Here is a 12,354-nt window from a genome sequence, read left to right on the forward strand (position 1 = left end):
CGATTTCGATATCTGCCAAGTTCAAACACTTAGGTGTGATCTAGGACAGGGAACTGAATTAGAGGTGCCACATTCAGGAGCGTACTGAGAAGGCTCACAGATGTTGGGCACTATGTAGACGGGCAGTAGTCTCCAAATGGGGCCTGAAACCGAGTATACTCAACTGGCTCCACAGGAGCGTGGTTAGACCAATTCTTTCTCACGGCTCAGTAGTTTGGTGGACTGCTTTAGGGAAAAAGCTGCAACATAAGCACCATTCAACAGATTCAGAAAACATGGATACTATTCTAGATATCCGACCCATTGACATACAGATTAAGTGTGAGGCATCCACTGTAGCTATGAGACTTAGGTCGATGGGAGAATGAATTGGAGATGGGAGCAGCTGATACCATCGCGATATAATTGAGGCGACGATAGAAAACCTGGAAGCAAGGGAAAAGGTATCCGATCGGATACCTGAGATGAACCTTGAGGTCGAGTGCGAGGCACTGCTGCACAGCGGCACATTCTTGGATTTACGGAACACTAGTATTGCTATCTGGAAGATTATGTTACATGGATGAATCAAAGCTAGCGGACAGAGTGGGGCTGGGGATCAAAGCTAGAGGACCCAGGGACTGAGATCTGTTTTAGACTGCCTGACCATAGTACGGTGCTGCAGGCGGAGATCCGGGCGATCGCGGAATACGGGAGGTGGTGTGGTGCTAAAGCGAAGATGTCAAGTTTGAACATCTTTACTGAAAAGACAATAACAACCAGGAAGGTAAGGTCACGAACAGTCTTGCAGTATAAGAAGGAGATTAACGCCTTCTCTGAGGATGCCAAAACCCGCATTGTTTGGGTGCCGCGCCATAACGGAGTAAGGAGAAATGAAAGGGCAGACGATTTGGCCAGAGGACTGCCGTCAACAAACTTGGATAACCCGAAGCCTTTCGGGTCAATGCAGTCCGAGTTAAGGGAGTGGGCGACGAATGCGCATGCAACATTGTGGAACAGCAAAACGGCCGGTAGGACGGCGAAAATCCTATAGGGAGATCCAGATAGTGAGAAGACGAGGCTATTACTGAAAGGAAGTGAGAAGGAGTATAGCTCACTCATGTAAAATCGGTGCGGCAAGTGATAGCAGTGTGGCAAGTGATAGCATGCGGGGAAGACGATGAGACGTTGGAGCATTTCCTTTGTCATTGCCCGGCTTTCTCGTCTAACAGATACCGGCACTTAGGTGGAGACACAATCGAGACTTGAACCAACTTAGGGGATTGGCATTGAAAACAATTAAGGCCTTTGTAAGAAGCACGGAATTCCTAACATACATTTTTCTTTTTAGAGGTTACTTTATAGTTTATAGAGCCCACAAAAATTTCAGCCAAATCGGATAAGAATTGCGCACTTAAAGCCATAGTAAAATGGCTTTATATGAAATCTATATCAGTTTATGAACCGATTCAAAGTAAATTTGACACGGATGTTGAAGTTCATAGGAGAAGTCCTTTTACAAAATTTTAGAAAAATTAGATAAGAATTGCGCCCCCTAGAGGCTGAAGAATTATAATCGGAAGATCGTTTTATATGGTTGATATATCAGGTTATGAACCGATTTAGACCTTAGTAGGCATTGGAAGTCAAAAAAAAAAAAAAAAAAAACATTTCATGAAAAGGTCAACCAAGTGGGATAATAGATGCGCACACTAGAAGCTTAAGCAGTCAAGATCCGGCATCGGTTTATATGGCAGCTATATCAGGCAGTGGAACATGTTTTAAACCAACAATATGCAATTTATTTATTTTTATCCATTTACACTCGCACCTTTTCTATTTCTGTGATATTCACCGAAAAATATTATAGCTGCTAATTGACCTCTAATTGATTACAAGGCATTCGAAATATTTTCTAAAATTGAAACTCGTTATTATCTATACTTTGTAGTCACGTTTCAATTTGTTTATGCAATTTAACCGTTTTCTGTCAAATAATAAGAGTTATTATTGATCATATCTCTCTGGGCCCATTATAATGCCTTCATTTGATACGTATCGAAATGATAATGTCTGTGAAATTATCTTCATTATTTTCAATGATTTGTTGCGCTATTTACTATCAAAGCCATCAGTCTGGAAATGTGAATAAAAATGATATTATTATAAATTTCGCTCACCCACCGCCCAGTCTCTCTCCACGGCTCTTCGTGTCATTCTCAGTTAAAACTGGGGAAAAAGAAAATTTCTACTACGCGCTGCGCCATCTGCCACGAAGCAGCGTCCCAATGAATGATAAAGTTCGTTGCTCTTAATTGTGTCAAAGCAAATGTGACACATTGCGCTAGAAACTCATAATGTAGGGTAGCAAACAAAAGTTGCAAAACCCAAAATATACAAAGGGAAAATCAGTTTTTAATGAAGTTTGTAAATTATCTTAATGAAGTTATCAAATAAACAAAACTCAGTTCAGCAGTTGCGCGCCGCTGACTATGATGGTGTGTTTGACGATAACATATTGTCATCGGTGGCATGTTGATGCTTTAGCCCTACATTCCAAATTTCCACTTTCACAATCCGAACACTGTCAGAGCCGATGAAGGGGACGAAGAAGGAGGAAAAGCAGAAACGCACAGCGAAATAATTACAATTTGTCACAGTATTTTGCAAATACTTCCACCCAACAGCGCGGAACTTCCGTTCTGGCAAAGCGGAAAATGTAAGGTTGACAGTAAATCAGTCATTCGAGTATGGTGCTGCGGTGGCATAATTTCCAAAAAGAAAAAACGAAATCGAGAGAGAGAAAAAAAATAATAGGAAATATGAGTATAGAAAAAATAAAGACAGTTCCATTTGTTTGCTTACATTTGTCAATATCAAGGTAAAATAATAACCACTGAATGGATGGCATGGAGTGCAGTGTGCCCGAACCGAACACCTAGAAAATAATAAAAATTCTAAATTTTCAATATTCAGAGACTAGAAAAAACAAATAAATCGTGCGCACAAAGTACGTAATTTTTATACCATCCACCATAGGATGGGGGATGTACTAATTTCGTCATTCTGTTTGCAACTACTCGAATTATTCGTCTGAGACCCCATAAAGTATATATATTCTTGATCGTCGCGACATTTTATGTCGATCTAGCCATGTCCGTCCGTCTGTCCGTCCGTCCGTCCGTCTGTCTGTCGAAAGCACGCTAACTTCCGAAGGAGTAAAGCTAGCCGCTTGAAATTTTGCACAAATACTTCTTATCAGTGTAGGTCGGTTGGTATTGTAAATGGGCCATATCGGACCATGTTTTGATATAGTTGCCATATAAACCGATCTTGGGTCTTGACTTCTTGAACCCCTAGAGTGCGCAATTCTTATCTGATTGGAATGAAATTTTGCACGACGTGTTTTGTTATGATATCCAACAACTGCGCCAAGTATGGTTCAAATCGGTCCATAACATGATACAGCTGCCATATGAACCGATCTTGGGTCTTGACTTCTTGAGCCTCTACAGGGCGCAATTCTTATACGATATGAATGAATTTTTGGACGAAGTATTTTGTTATGATATCCAACAACTGTGCCAAGTATGGTTCAAATCGCTTCATAACCTCATATAGCTGTCATATAAACAGATCTGGGGACTTGACCTCTTGTTATACCCTCCACCATAGGATGGGGGGTATACTAATTTCGTCATTCTGTTTGTAACTACTCGAAATATTCGTCTGAGACCCCATAAAGTATATATATTCTTGATCGTCGTGACATTTTATGTCGATCTAGCCCTGTCCGTCCGTCTGTCCGTCCGTCCGTCTGTCGAAAGCATACTAACTTCCGAAGGAGTAAAGCTAGCCGCTTGAAATTTTGCACAAATACTTCTTATTAGTTTAGGTCGGTTGGTATTGTAAATGGGCCATATCGGTCCATGTTTTGATATAGCACGACGTGTTTTGTTATGATATCCAACAACTGTGCCAAGTACGGTTCAAATCGGTCCATAATCTGATATAGCTGCCATATAAACCGATCTTGGGTCTTGACTTCTTGAGCCTCTAGAGTGCGCAATTCTTATCCGATTGGAATGAAATTTTGCACAACGTGTTTTGTTATGATATCCAACAACTGGGGCTAGTATGGTTTAAATCGGTCCATAACCTGATATAGCTGCCATAAAAACCGATCTTGGGTCTTGACTTCTTGAGCCCCCAAAGGGCGCAATTCTTATTGGAATTGGCTGATATTAAACACAAGTCTCCAACATATTACTTAATTGTAGTCCGAACCGGACCATATCTTGATATCGCTCTAATCGCAGAGCAAATCTTTTCTTTTATCCTTTTTTGCCTAAGAAGAGATGCACGCTTTTACTTGTTTCTTTTTTAACCAAAACTCAAATTGAAGAAATTCTATGAAAAAAACTAATAAGGATATCTTAAAGATTTGCGTTTTAAATAAAAGTGTCCTTAAAAAAACAAACAAGTAAAAGCGTTCTAAGTTCGGCCGTGCCGAATCTTATATACCCTCCACCATGGATCGCATTTGTCGAGTTCTTTTCCCGGCATCTCTTCTTAGGCAAAAAAGGATATAAGAAAAGAGTTGCTCTGCTATTAAAACGATATCAAGATATGGTCCGGTTCGGACCACAATTAAATTATATGTTGGAGACCTGTGTAAAATTTCAGCCAATTCGTATAAGAATTGCGCCCATTGGGGCTCACGAAGTAAAATAGAGAGAACGATTTATATGGGATCTGTATCGGGCTATAGACCGATTCAGACCATAATAAACACGTATGTTGATGGTCATGAGAGGATCCATCGTACAAAATTTCAGGCATATCGGATAATAATTGCGACCTCTAGGGGTCAAGATCCCAGATCGGTTTATATGGCAGCTATATCAGGTTATGAACCGATTTGAACCTTATTTGACACAGTTGTTGAAAGTAAAAATAAAATACGTCATGCAAAATTTCAGCCAAATCGCATAGGAATTGCGCCCTCTAGAAGCTCAAGAAGTCAAATCCCCAGATCTGTTTATATGACAGCTATATCAGGTTATGGACCGATTTCAACCATACTTGGCACAGTTGTTGGATATCATAACGAAATACTTCGTGCAAAAATTCATTCAAATCGGATAAGAATTGTGCCCTCTAGAGGCTCAAGAATTCAAGACCCAAGATCGGTTTATATGGCAGCTATATCAGGTTATAGACCGATTTCAGCCATACTTGGCACAGTTGTTGGGTATCATAAACACGTCGTGCGAAATTCCATTCCAATCGGATAAGAATTGCGTACTCTAGAGGCTCAAGAAGTCAAGACCCAAGATCGGTTTATATGGCAGCTATATCAGGTTATGGACCGATTTGAACCATACTTGGCACAGTTGTTGAATATAGTAACAAGACACGTCGTGCAAAATGTCATCCCAATCGGATAAGAATTGCGCACTCTAGAGGCTCAAGAAGTCAAGACCCAAGATCGGTTTATATGGCAGCTATATCAAAACATGGACCGATATGGCCCATTTACACTACCAACCGACCTACACTAATAAAAAGTATTAGTGCAAAATTTCAAGCGGCTAGCTTTACTCCTTCAGAAGTTAGCGTGCTTTCGACAGACAGACGGACGGACGGACGGACGGACGGACGGACGGACGGACAGACGGACGGACAGACGGACGGACAGACGGACGGACAGACGGACGGACATGGCTAGATCGACATAAAATGTCACGACGATCAAGAATATATATACTTTATGGGGTCTCAAACGAATATTTCGAGTAGTTACAAACAGAATGACGAAATTAGTATACCCCCCATCTTATGGTGGAGGGTATAAAAATTTATTCTGCCCGATTTTTTTCACGAAATTACCCAAAATACCTATTTCAGGGAAAGATGGTTTCCAAATCGCAATTTTTGGTTAATTGGCTACGGAAATATACAAATATACAAAATATACAAATATTGTTTGAGGCAAAACATTTTCGCCATCAATCAAGTCAAAAAACATAAGCCCGAAAGGGGGATCTCGGCTTTGCATTATGAGAACTCGAGGCGTTTTTCCATAAAGAACTGCATGTTTTGAAGTACAAAGCATATCTTTAGTTTGACATATCTTATTCCTCTTAATAAAAAAGAAGAAAAAATTAAGGTATTTAAGAATGTTTCTTTAATAAAGACTTATCAATGAAAATAAATACTTATTTTGACGAAAATAGGCAAAACATACACTTTGTTTGTAACTCCTCGAAATATTCATCTAGACCCCATAAAGTATATATATTCTTGATCGTCATGACATTTTAAGTCGAACTAGCCATGTCCACCCGTCCGTCCGTCTGTCTATCGAAAGCACACTAACGTTCGAAGGAGTAAAGCTAGTCGCTTAAAATTTTGCAAAAATACTTCTTATTAGTGTAGGTCGGCTGGTATTGTAAATGCGCAATATCGGTCCATGTTTTGATATAGCTGCCATATAAAGCGATCTGGGATCTTGACTTCTTGAGCCGCTAGAGGGCACAATTATTATCCGATTTGGCTGAAATTTTGCATGAAATGTTTTATTATGACCAACAACTGTGCTGAGTATGGTTGAAATCGGTCTATAACCTGATAAAGCTGTCATATAAACCTATCTGGGGGTCTTGATTTCTTGAGCGTCTAGAGTGGGTAATTCCTATCCAATTTGGCTGAAATTTTGCATGAGGTATTTTGTTATGACTTTCAACAACTGTGCTAAAACTAGTTCAAATCGCAAGGGCGCAAGTATTATCCGGTTTGGCTGAAATTTTGTACAACGGCTTCTCTCATGACCTTTAACATACATGTCGAATATGGCATGAATCTGTTTATAGCCTAAAACAGTTCCCCTATAAACCGATCTCCCTATTTTACTTCTTCAGCCTCTACAGTGCGGAATTCTTACTAGATTTGGCTGAAATTTTACACAATGACTTCTACTATGGTCTCCAATATTCAGTTCAATTATGGTCCGAAATGAACCATAACTTGATATTGTTCCAATAACATAGCAATTTTTTTCTTTTATCCTTTGTTTGCCTAAAAAGAGATATCGTGGCAAGAGCTCGACAAATGCGATCCATGGTGGAGGGTATATAAGATTCGGCCCGGCGTAACTTAGCACGCTGTTACTTGTTTTACTTCCAACCGAATAATTTTTAAATTTGAATTATGGGTTTTTAATGTACAGGACAATGTAATTTTTTTCACCAATCCAAATCATGCATCAAAATGAAAATCGAACCACAAATTATAAAAACTTAATGTAAAATATCTCCGGGACGAGTACGGATATTGTAGTTCCCAAGATGTCTTTTTGTAGCGATTTTTGAGCACTTTCCAACAAAAAAATTTAAAACAAAAAATAATTTAAAAAATCGGACCACAAATGAAGATTTCGCAGCCCGAACAATTTTTCTAAATGCCGTGGAGACAACTTTAGGGCCCTGCCAAGAGGCGCCTGTACCAACTAGGGCCTTGAAATTTTGCACATGATTTTGATAGTACCTCAGTTTTTAATTTCAAAGAGTGATCTCTACCCTCAACAGATTATCTAGTTTTAAAGTTTCTTTGTTTGTATATATAATGTTTAAACTGCTGTAATATATATGTATATTATGAAACGGCCAAGGGGTTTATAAAGCCGATTTTGTGGAACATATTACGGACAAATGGATGAATTGATTCTAATTAAATTAGCAGCAGTCGAAAGATATTTTTCAAGAGAAGCGACGGCTATATATGAAAATTAATTTTCCGTGAAAGTGAGGAACTAATTTTAAATCAAAGAAAAAGAAGCATTAAAAAACAAATTATTGATGGTTTTTATACCCATCACCGAAGGATGGGGGTATACTCATTTTGTCATTCCGTTTGCAACACATCGAAATATCCATTTCCGACCTATAAAGCATATATATTATTGATCAGCGTTAAAATAAAAGATCATCTAGCCATGTCCGTCCGTCTGTCTATTGAAATCACGCTACAGTCTTTAAAAATAGAGATATTGAGCTGAAACTTTGCACAGATTTTTTTTGTCCAAAGGCAGGTTAAGATCGAAAATAGGCTATATCGTACTATATCTTGATATAGCCTCCATATAGACCGATCCGCCGATTTAGGGTCTTAGGCCCATAAAAGCCACATTTATTATCCGATTTTTCTGGAATTTGGGACAGTGAGTTGTGTTAGGCCCTTGGCCATCTCTTTTAAATTTGGCCCAGATCGGCCCAGATTTGGATATAGCTGATCTCTCGATTAAAGGTCTTGGGCCCATAAAAGCCGCATATATTGTCCGACTTTACCACAATTCGGTACAATGAGTTGTGTTAGGCTCTTCGAAATTTTTCTGCAACTTGGCCCAAAACGGTGGAGATTTGGATATAGCTGCCATATAAACTGATCTCTCGATTTAAGGTTTTTGGCCCATAAGAGGCGCATTTATTGTCCGATGTCGCCGAAATTTGGGACAGTCAGTTATGTTAGGACCTTCGACATCCTTCTTCAATTTGGCTAATATCGGTTCAGGTTTGGATATAGCTGCCACATAGACCGATCTCTCGATTTAGGGTCTTAAGTCCATAAAAGGCGCATTTATTGTCCAATGTCCCAAAAGTTGAGACAGTGAGTTGTATTAGGCCATTCGACATCCTTCGACGATTTGGCTCAGATCGGTCCAAAGTTGAATATAGCTGTCATATAGATCGATCTCTCGATTTAAGGTTTTGGAGCCATAAAAGGCGAATTCAACGTCCGATTTCGCCGAAATTTGGGACAGTGGGTTGTGTTAGGCTCTTCGACATTTTTTTACAACTTTGCGCAAATCGGTTCAGATTTGCATATAGCTGCCTTATAGACCGATATCTCGATTTAAAGTCTTGGCTCCATAAAAAGCGCATTTATAATCCGATTTCACTGAAATTTTACACAGTGACTTATTTCACTTGCTTTTCGACATCCGTGTCGTTTATGGTTCAGATCGGTTTATTTTTAGATATAGCTACTAAAAAGACCAATATTTTGCTATACACAATTGAACAATGACACATACTTATTAGTATTTGGTCCAAATCGGAACATATTTCGATATAGATGCTATGGGGCATAAGGTATGCCTTTTCAATGGATTTTGATGGAAGGTATTCAAAATTCGGCCCGGCCGAACTTAACGCCTTTTTACTTGTTTTCTCAAGCATTCGTTATGGGTGTGAATGCAAAGCCATAGGTGGGAATATAAGTGGTGAGAGTTAGAACAAGTAAAAATGTGCATAGTTCGGCCGGGCCGAATCTTATATACACTCCATCATGGATCGCATTTGTCAAGTTATTTGCCAGGTATCTCCTCATAGACAAACAAAGGATAATGGATAAGAATTGCTGTTGGTTATAAACCGATTCAAACCATATTTGGCATGAATGCTGAAAGTCATAGGAGTCATTGTACAAAAGTCATTGTAGTATTCCGCACTCTAGACGCTCAAAAAAAAATTAGAAGATCGGTTTATATGGAAGCTATATAAGTTTGTGGACTGATTCAGACCAAATTTAGTACGTATATTAGAGGTTATAGAGCAACGGACGATCCGGAATAAAGTTTCTCAACTGAACCATATCAACCACAAATTATACTATGCAAACAATGGTACTCGGCCGAGGATCTGCCTTATTTGTCATAGGTTAGGTTAGGTTAGGTTGAAAAGAGGGTGCAGATATTAATCCGCCCCATGCCACTATGGACATACACCTAAGCCAGTAATCGGCTTGTTATGCGCTCTAAGAACTATAAAGTAACCTCAAAAAAGAAAATTTTAAGTTAGGAATTCCGTGCTACTTACAAAATTCTTAATTGTTTTCAATGCCATTCTCCTTAGTTGGTTCATGTCTGATATTGTGTCTCCACCTAAGTACCGGTATCTGATGGACGCGAAAGCCGGACAATGACAAAGGAAATGCACCAACACTCATCATCTTCCCCGCATTCCCTACACATGCTATCACATGCCGCACCGATTTACAGTACAGTTCCTGGGTTTTCAATGTAAACCCCCAGGCCCACTCTGTCCTCTAGCTTTGATCCATCCGTGTAACATGATCTTCCGGATGGCAATACTAGGGTTCCGTCAATCCAAGACTGTGCCGATGCCAGCAGTGCGTTGTACTCGACTTCAAGGTTCGTCTCAGGTATCCGATCGGAAACCTCTCCCCTTCCTTCCTGGTTTCCTATCGTCGCCTCGATTATACCGCGATGGTATGAGCTGCTCCCATCCTCAATCCATTTTCCCATCGCCTTAAATCTCATAGCCGTAGTGACTGCCTCACACTTAATCTTTAGGTCAATGGGTCGGATATCTAGAATAGTCTCCAGTGCCCTAGTGGGCGTGGTCCTCATCGCTCCGCCTATGCCAAAACAACATGTTCTCTGAACCTGTTGTATGCTCCTTATGTTGCACTTTTTCTCCACAGCAGCCCACCAAACTACTGAGGCGTAAATAAGTATTGGTCTAATCACGCTCCTGTAGAGCCAGTGGACTATCGTAGGATTCAGGCCCCATTTCGAGCCTACGGCCCGTCTACATAGTGCCCAACATCTGTCAGCCTTCTCAGTACGCTCCTGAATGTGACACTTCCAATTCAGTTTCCCGTCCAAGATCACACCTCAGTCAGCATCCGTAAAAGCTCATTTATGGTGGTCACCCATAGGGGTGGCGATAAAATGGCACCGTGTGGCGTGCCCTCTTCCATTTTCTCCCTTATATACATGCCATTGGACACACAATTTATCCACCTGTTCCTTAGCATATGGTTTATCTAGTCTCTTAGGACCGGGTCCACCCGGTACAGGTCTAAGGATTGGATCAGTGTATCGCTCCGCACATTGTTAAAAGCCTCCTCGATGTCAATCCATACCACCAGTGTGTACGTTTTGGCATCGAAAGATTCTTCTATTTTATGCACAACCTCGTGCAGGGCTGTCTCCATCGACCTTCCCTTAATATATGCATGCTGTTGTTGAGCAGTTCGCTGGATGTCATATTCTTAATCATGGTGTCCATAATACGTTCCATACGTTTTGAGTAGAAAGGACGAAAGGCTTATGGGTCTGTAGGCCTTTGGTGTTGCATAACTTGCCTTGCCGGGCTTAGGTTTAAATACCACCCTTGCCTCCTGCTAGGCTTTCGGAGTATATGAAAGTCCTAGGCACGCTGTGAAAATTTTGGCCAGACGAGGCGCCAGATAGTCTGCCTCTATCTGTAGTAACGCCGGAAATATTCCATCAGGTCCGGGTGACTTAAATAGTTTGAAGCTAATCAAGGATTCCTTTACCATAAATTCCGTTATTGTAAACCTTCGCTCAACGTCATTATTCCAAGATTCCGGTGTCTCCGTAAGTTCCTTCGTAACCTGTGGACATGGGTTTTTGAGAGAATCTTTTTTATCTTGGTGGCGTCATTAACGCTATCGACCTGTACGCTGAAAAGCTTCCAGAAGGCACGTTGTGCCGCTCTGGTAATCTTCTTTTATTCCTTGAGCCGTGTGTAATACACATCCCAATAAACTTCCGCTTTTTTACGACGTGCTCTGTTAAAAAATCTGCGGACCTCTTTCCCAATATTGCGAATCTCCCCGGTCATTCAGGGTTTTTCTTGGGCTGATTTCCTTTCCCGAAGAGGACAACTATCTTCGAAGGATTCTCGTTCAGTCGTAATCCTGTTGACATTTTCGTCGATCTCTTCTATGCTTGAACAATCTAAATTATCTTGCCCAAGTCTTCTTCTGAGTAGCCTTCCGAATTTTGTCCAGTTGGTTTTAAACTTATTCCGAAAGCTTATCGGATTCGGCGCTGCCAGTGCTATTCTCAATCTAATGAAGCGATGTTCAGAGAAAGAGAGTTCCTTGGAGACCCTCCAATTCTGAACCTCATCGATTACATTTTTCGAACATATCGTCACATCTAATACCTCCTCCCTAATCCTATTAACAAAGGTAGCGGTGTTACCAATATTAAGTGTTATTAGGTCGTTAGTATTCACGAACTCTGCCAGGGCTTGGCCCCGCTTATTAGTATTGGTGCTACCCCACGAAATGTGGTGAGAGTTCGCATCGCACCCTATTAGTACCTCGTTTCCTGTCTGCTTTGCTTTCATTACCAGCCGTTGCAGCTCCGACGTGGGTGGCGGTGTCGGAGAGTCGAAACCAGATAAAGTGATGCCAGGTATGCTCCACCGTCTCCCTGTCTCACCACTGTTGCATCCGACGTTGACAATTGCGGGGAAAATATATAATTCAAATTTCTATGACAAATAACGCAGGTCCCCGGCCGAGTACCAGTGA

The 12,354-nt window shown here is 40.7% G+C and overlaps 1 long non-coding RNA gene across 1 annotated transcript; it reads right to left on the minus strand.

Moving 5' to 3' along the window:
• Positions 1 to 2,394: 2,394 nt before the first annotated feature.
• Positions 2,395 to 10,749, minus strand: LOC131998485 (uncharacterized). The gene is made up of 3 exons (XR_009398737.1): positions 9,858 to 10,749; positions 2,845 to 2,917; positions 2,395 to 2,735 (listed from the first exon to the last, which is right to left on the minus strand). It is a non-coding gene; the product is annotated as an uncharacterized LOC131998485 (long non-coding RNA).
• Positions 10,750 to 12,354: the final 1,605 nt, after the last annotated feature.

This window comes from Stomoxys calcitrans, chromosome 1, assembly GCF_963082655.1.
Source record: "Stomoxys calcitrans chromosome 1, idStoCalc2.1, whole genome shotgun sequence".
In the NCBI taxonomy this organism is placed as follows: domain Eukaryota; kingdom Metazoa; phylum Arthropoda; class Insecta; order Diptera; family Muscidae; genus Stomoxys; species Stomoxys calcitrans.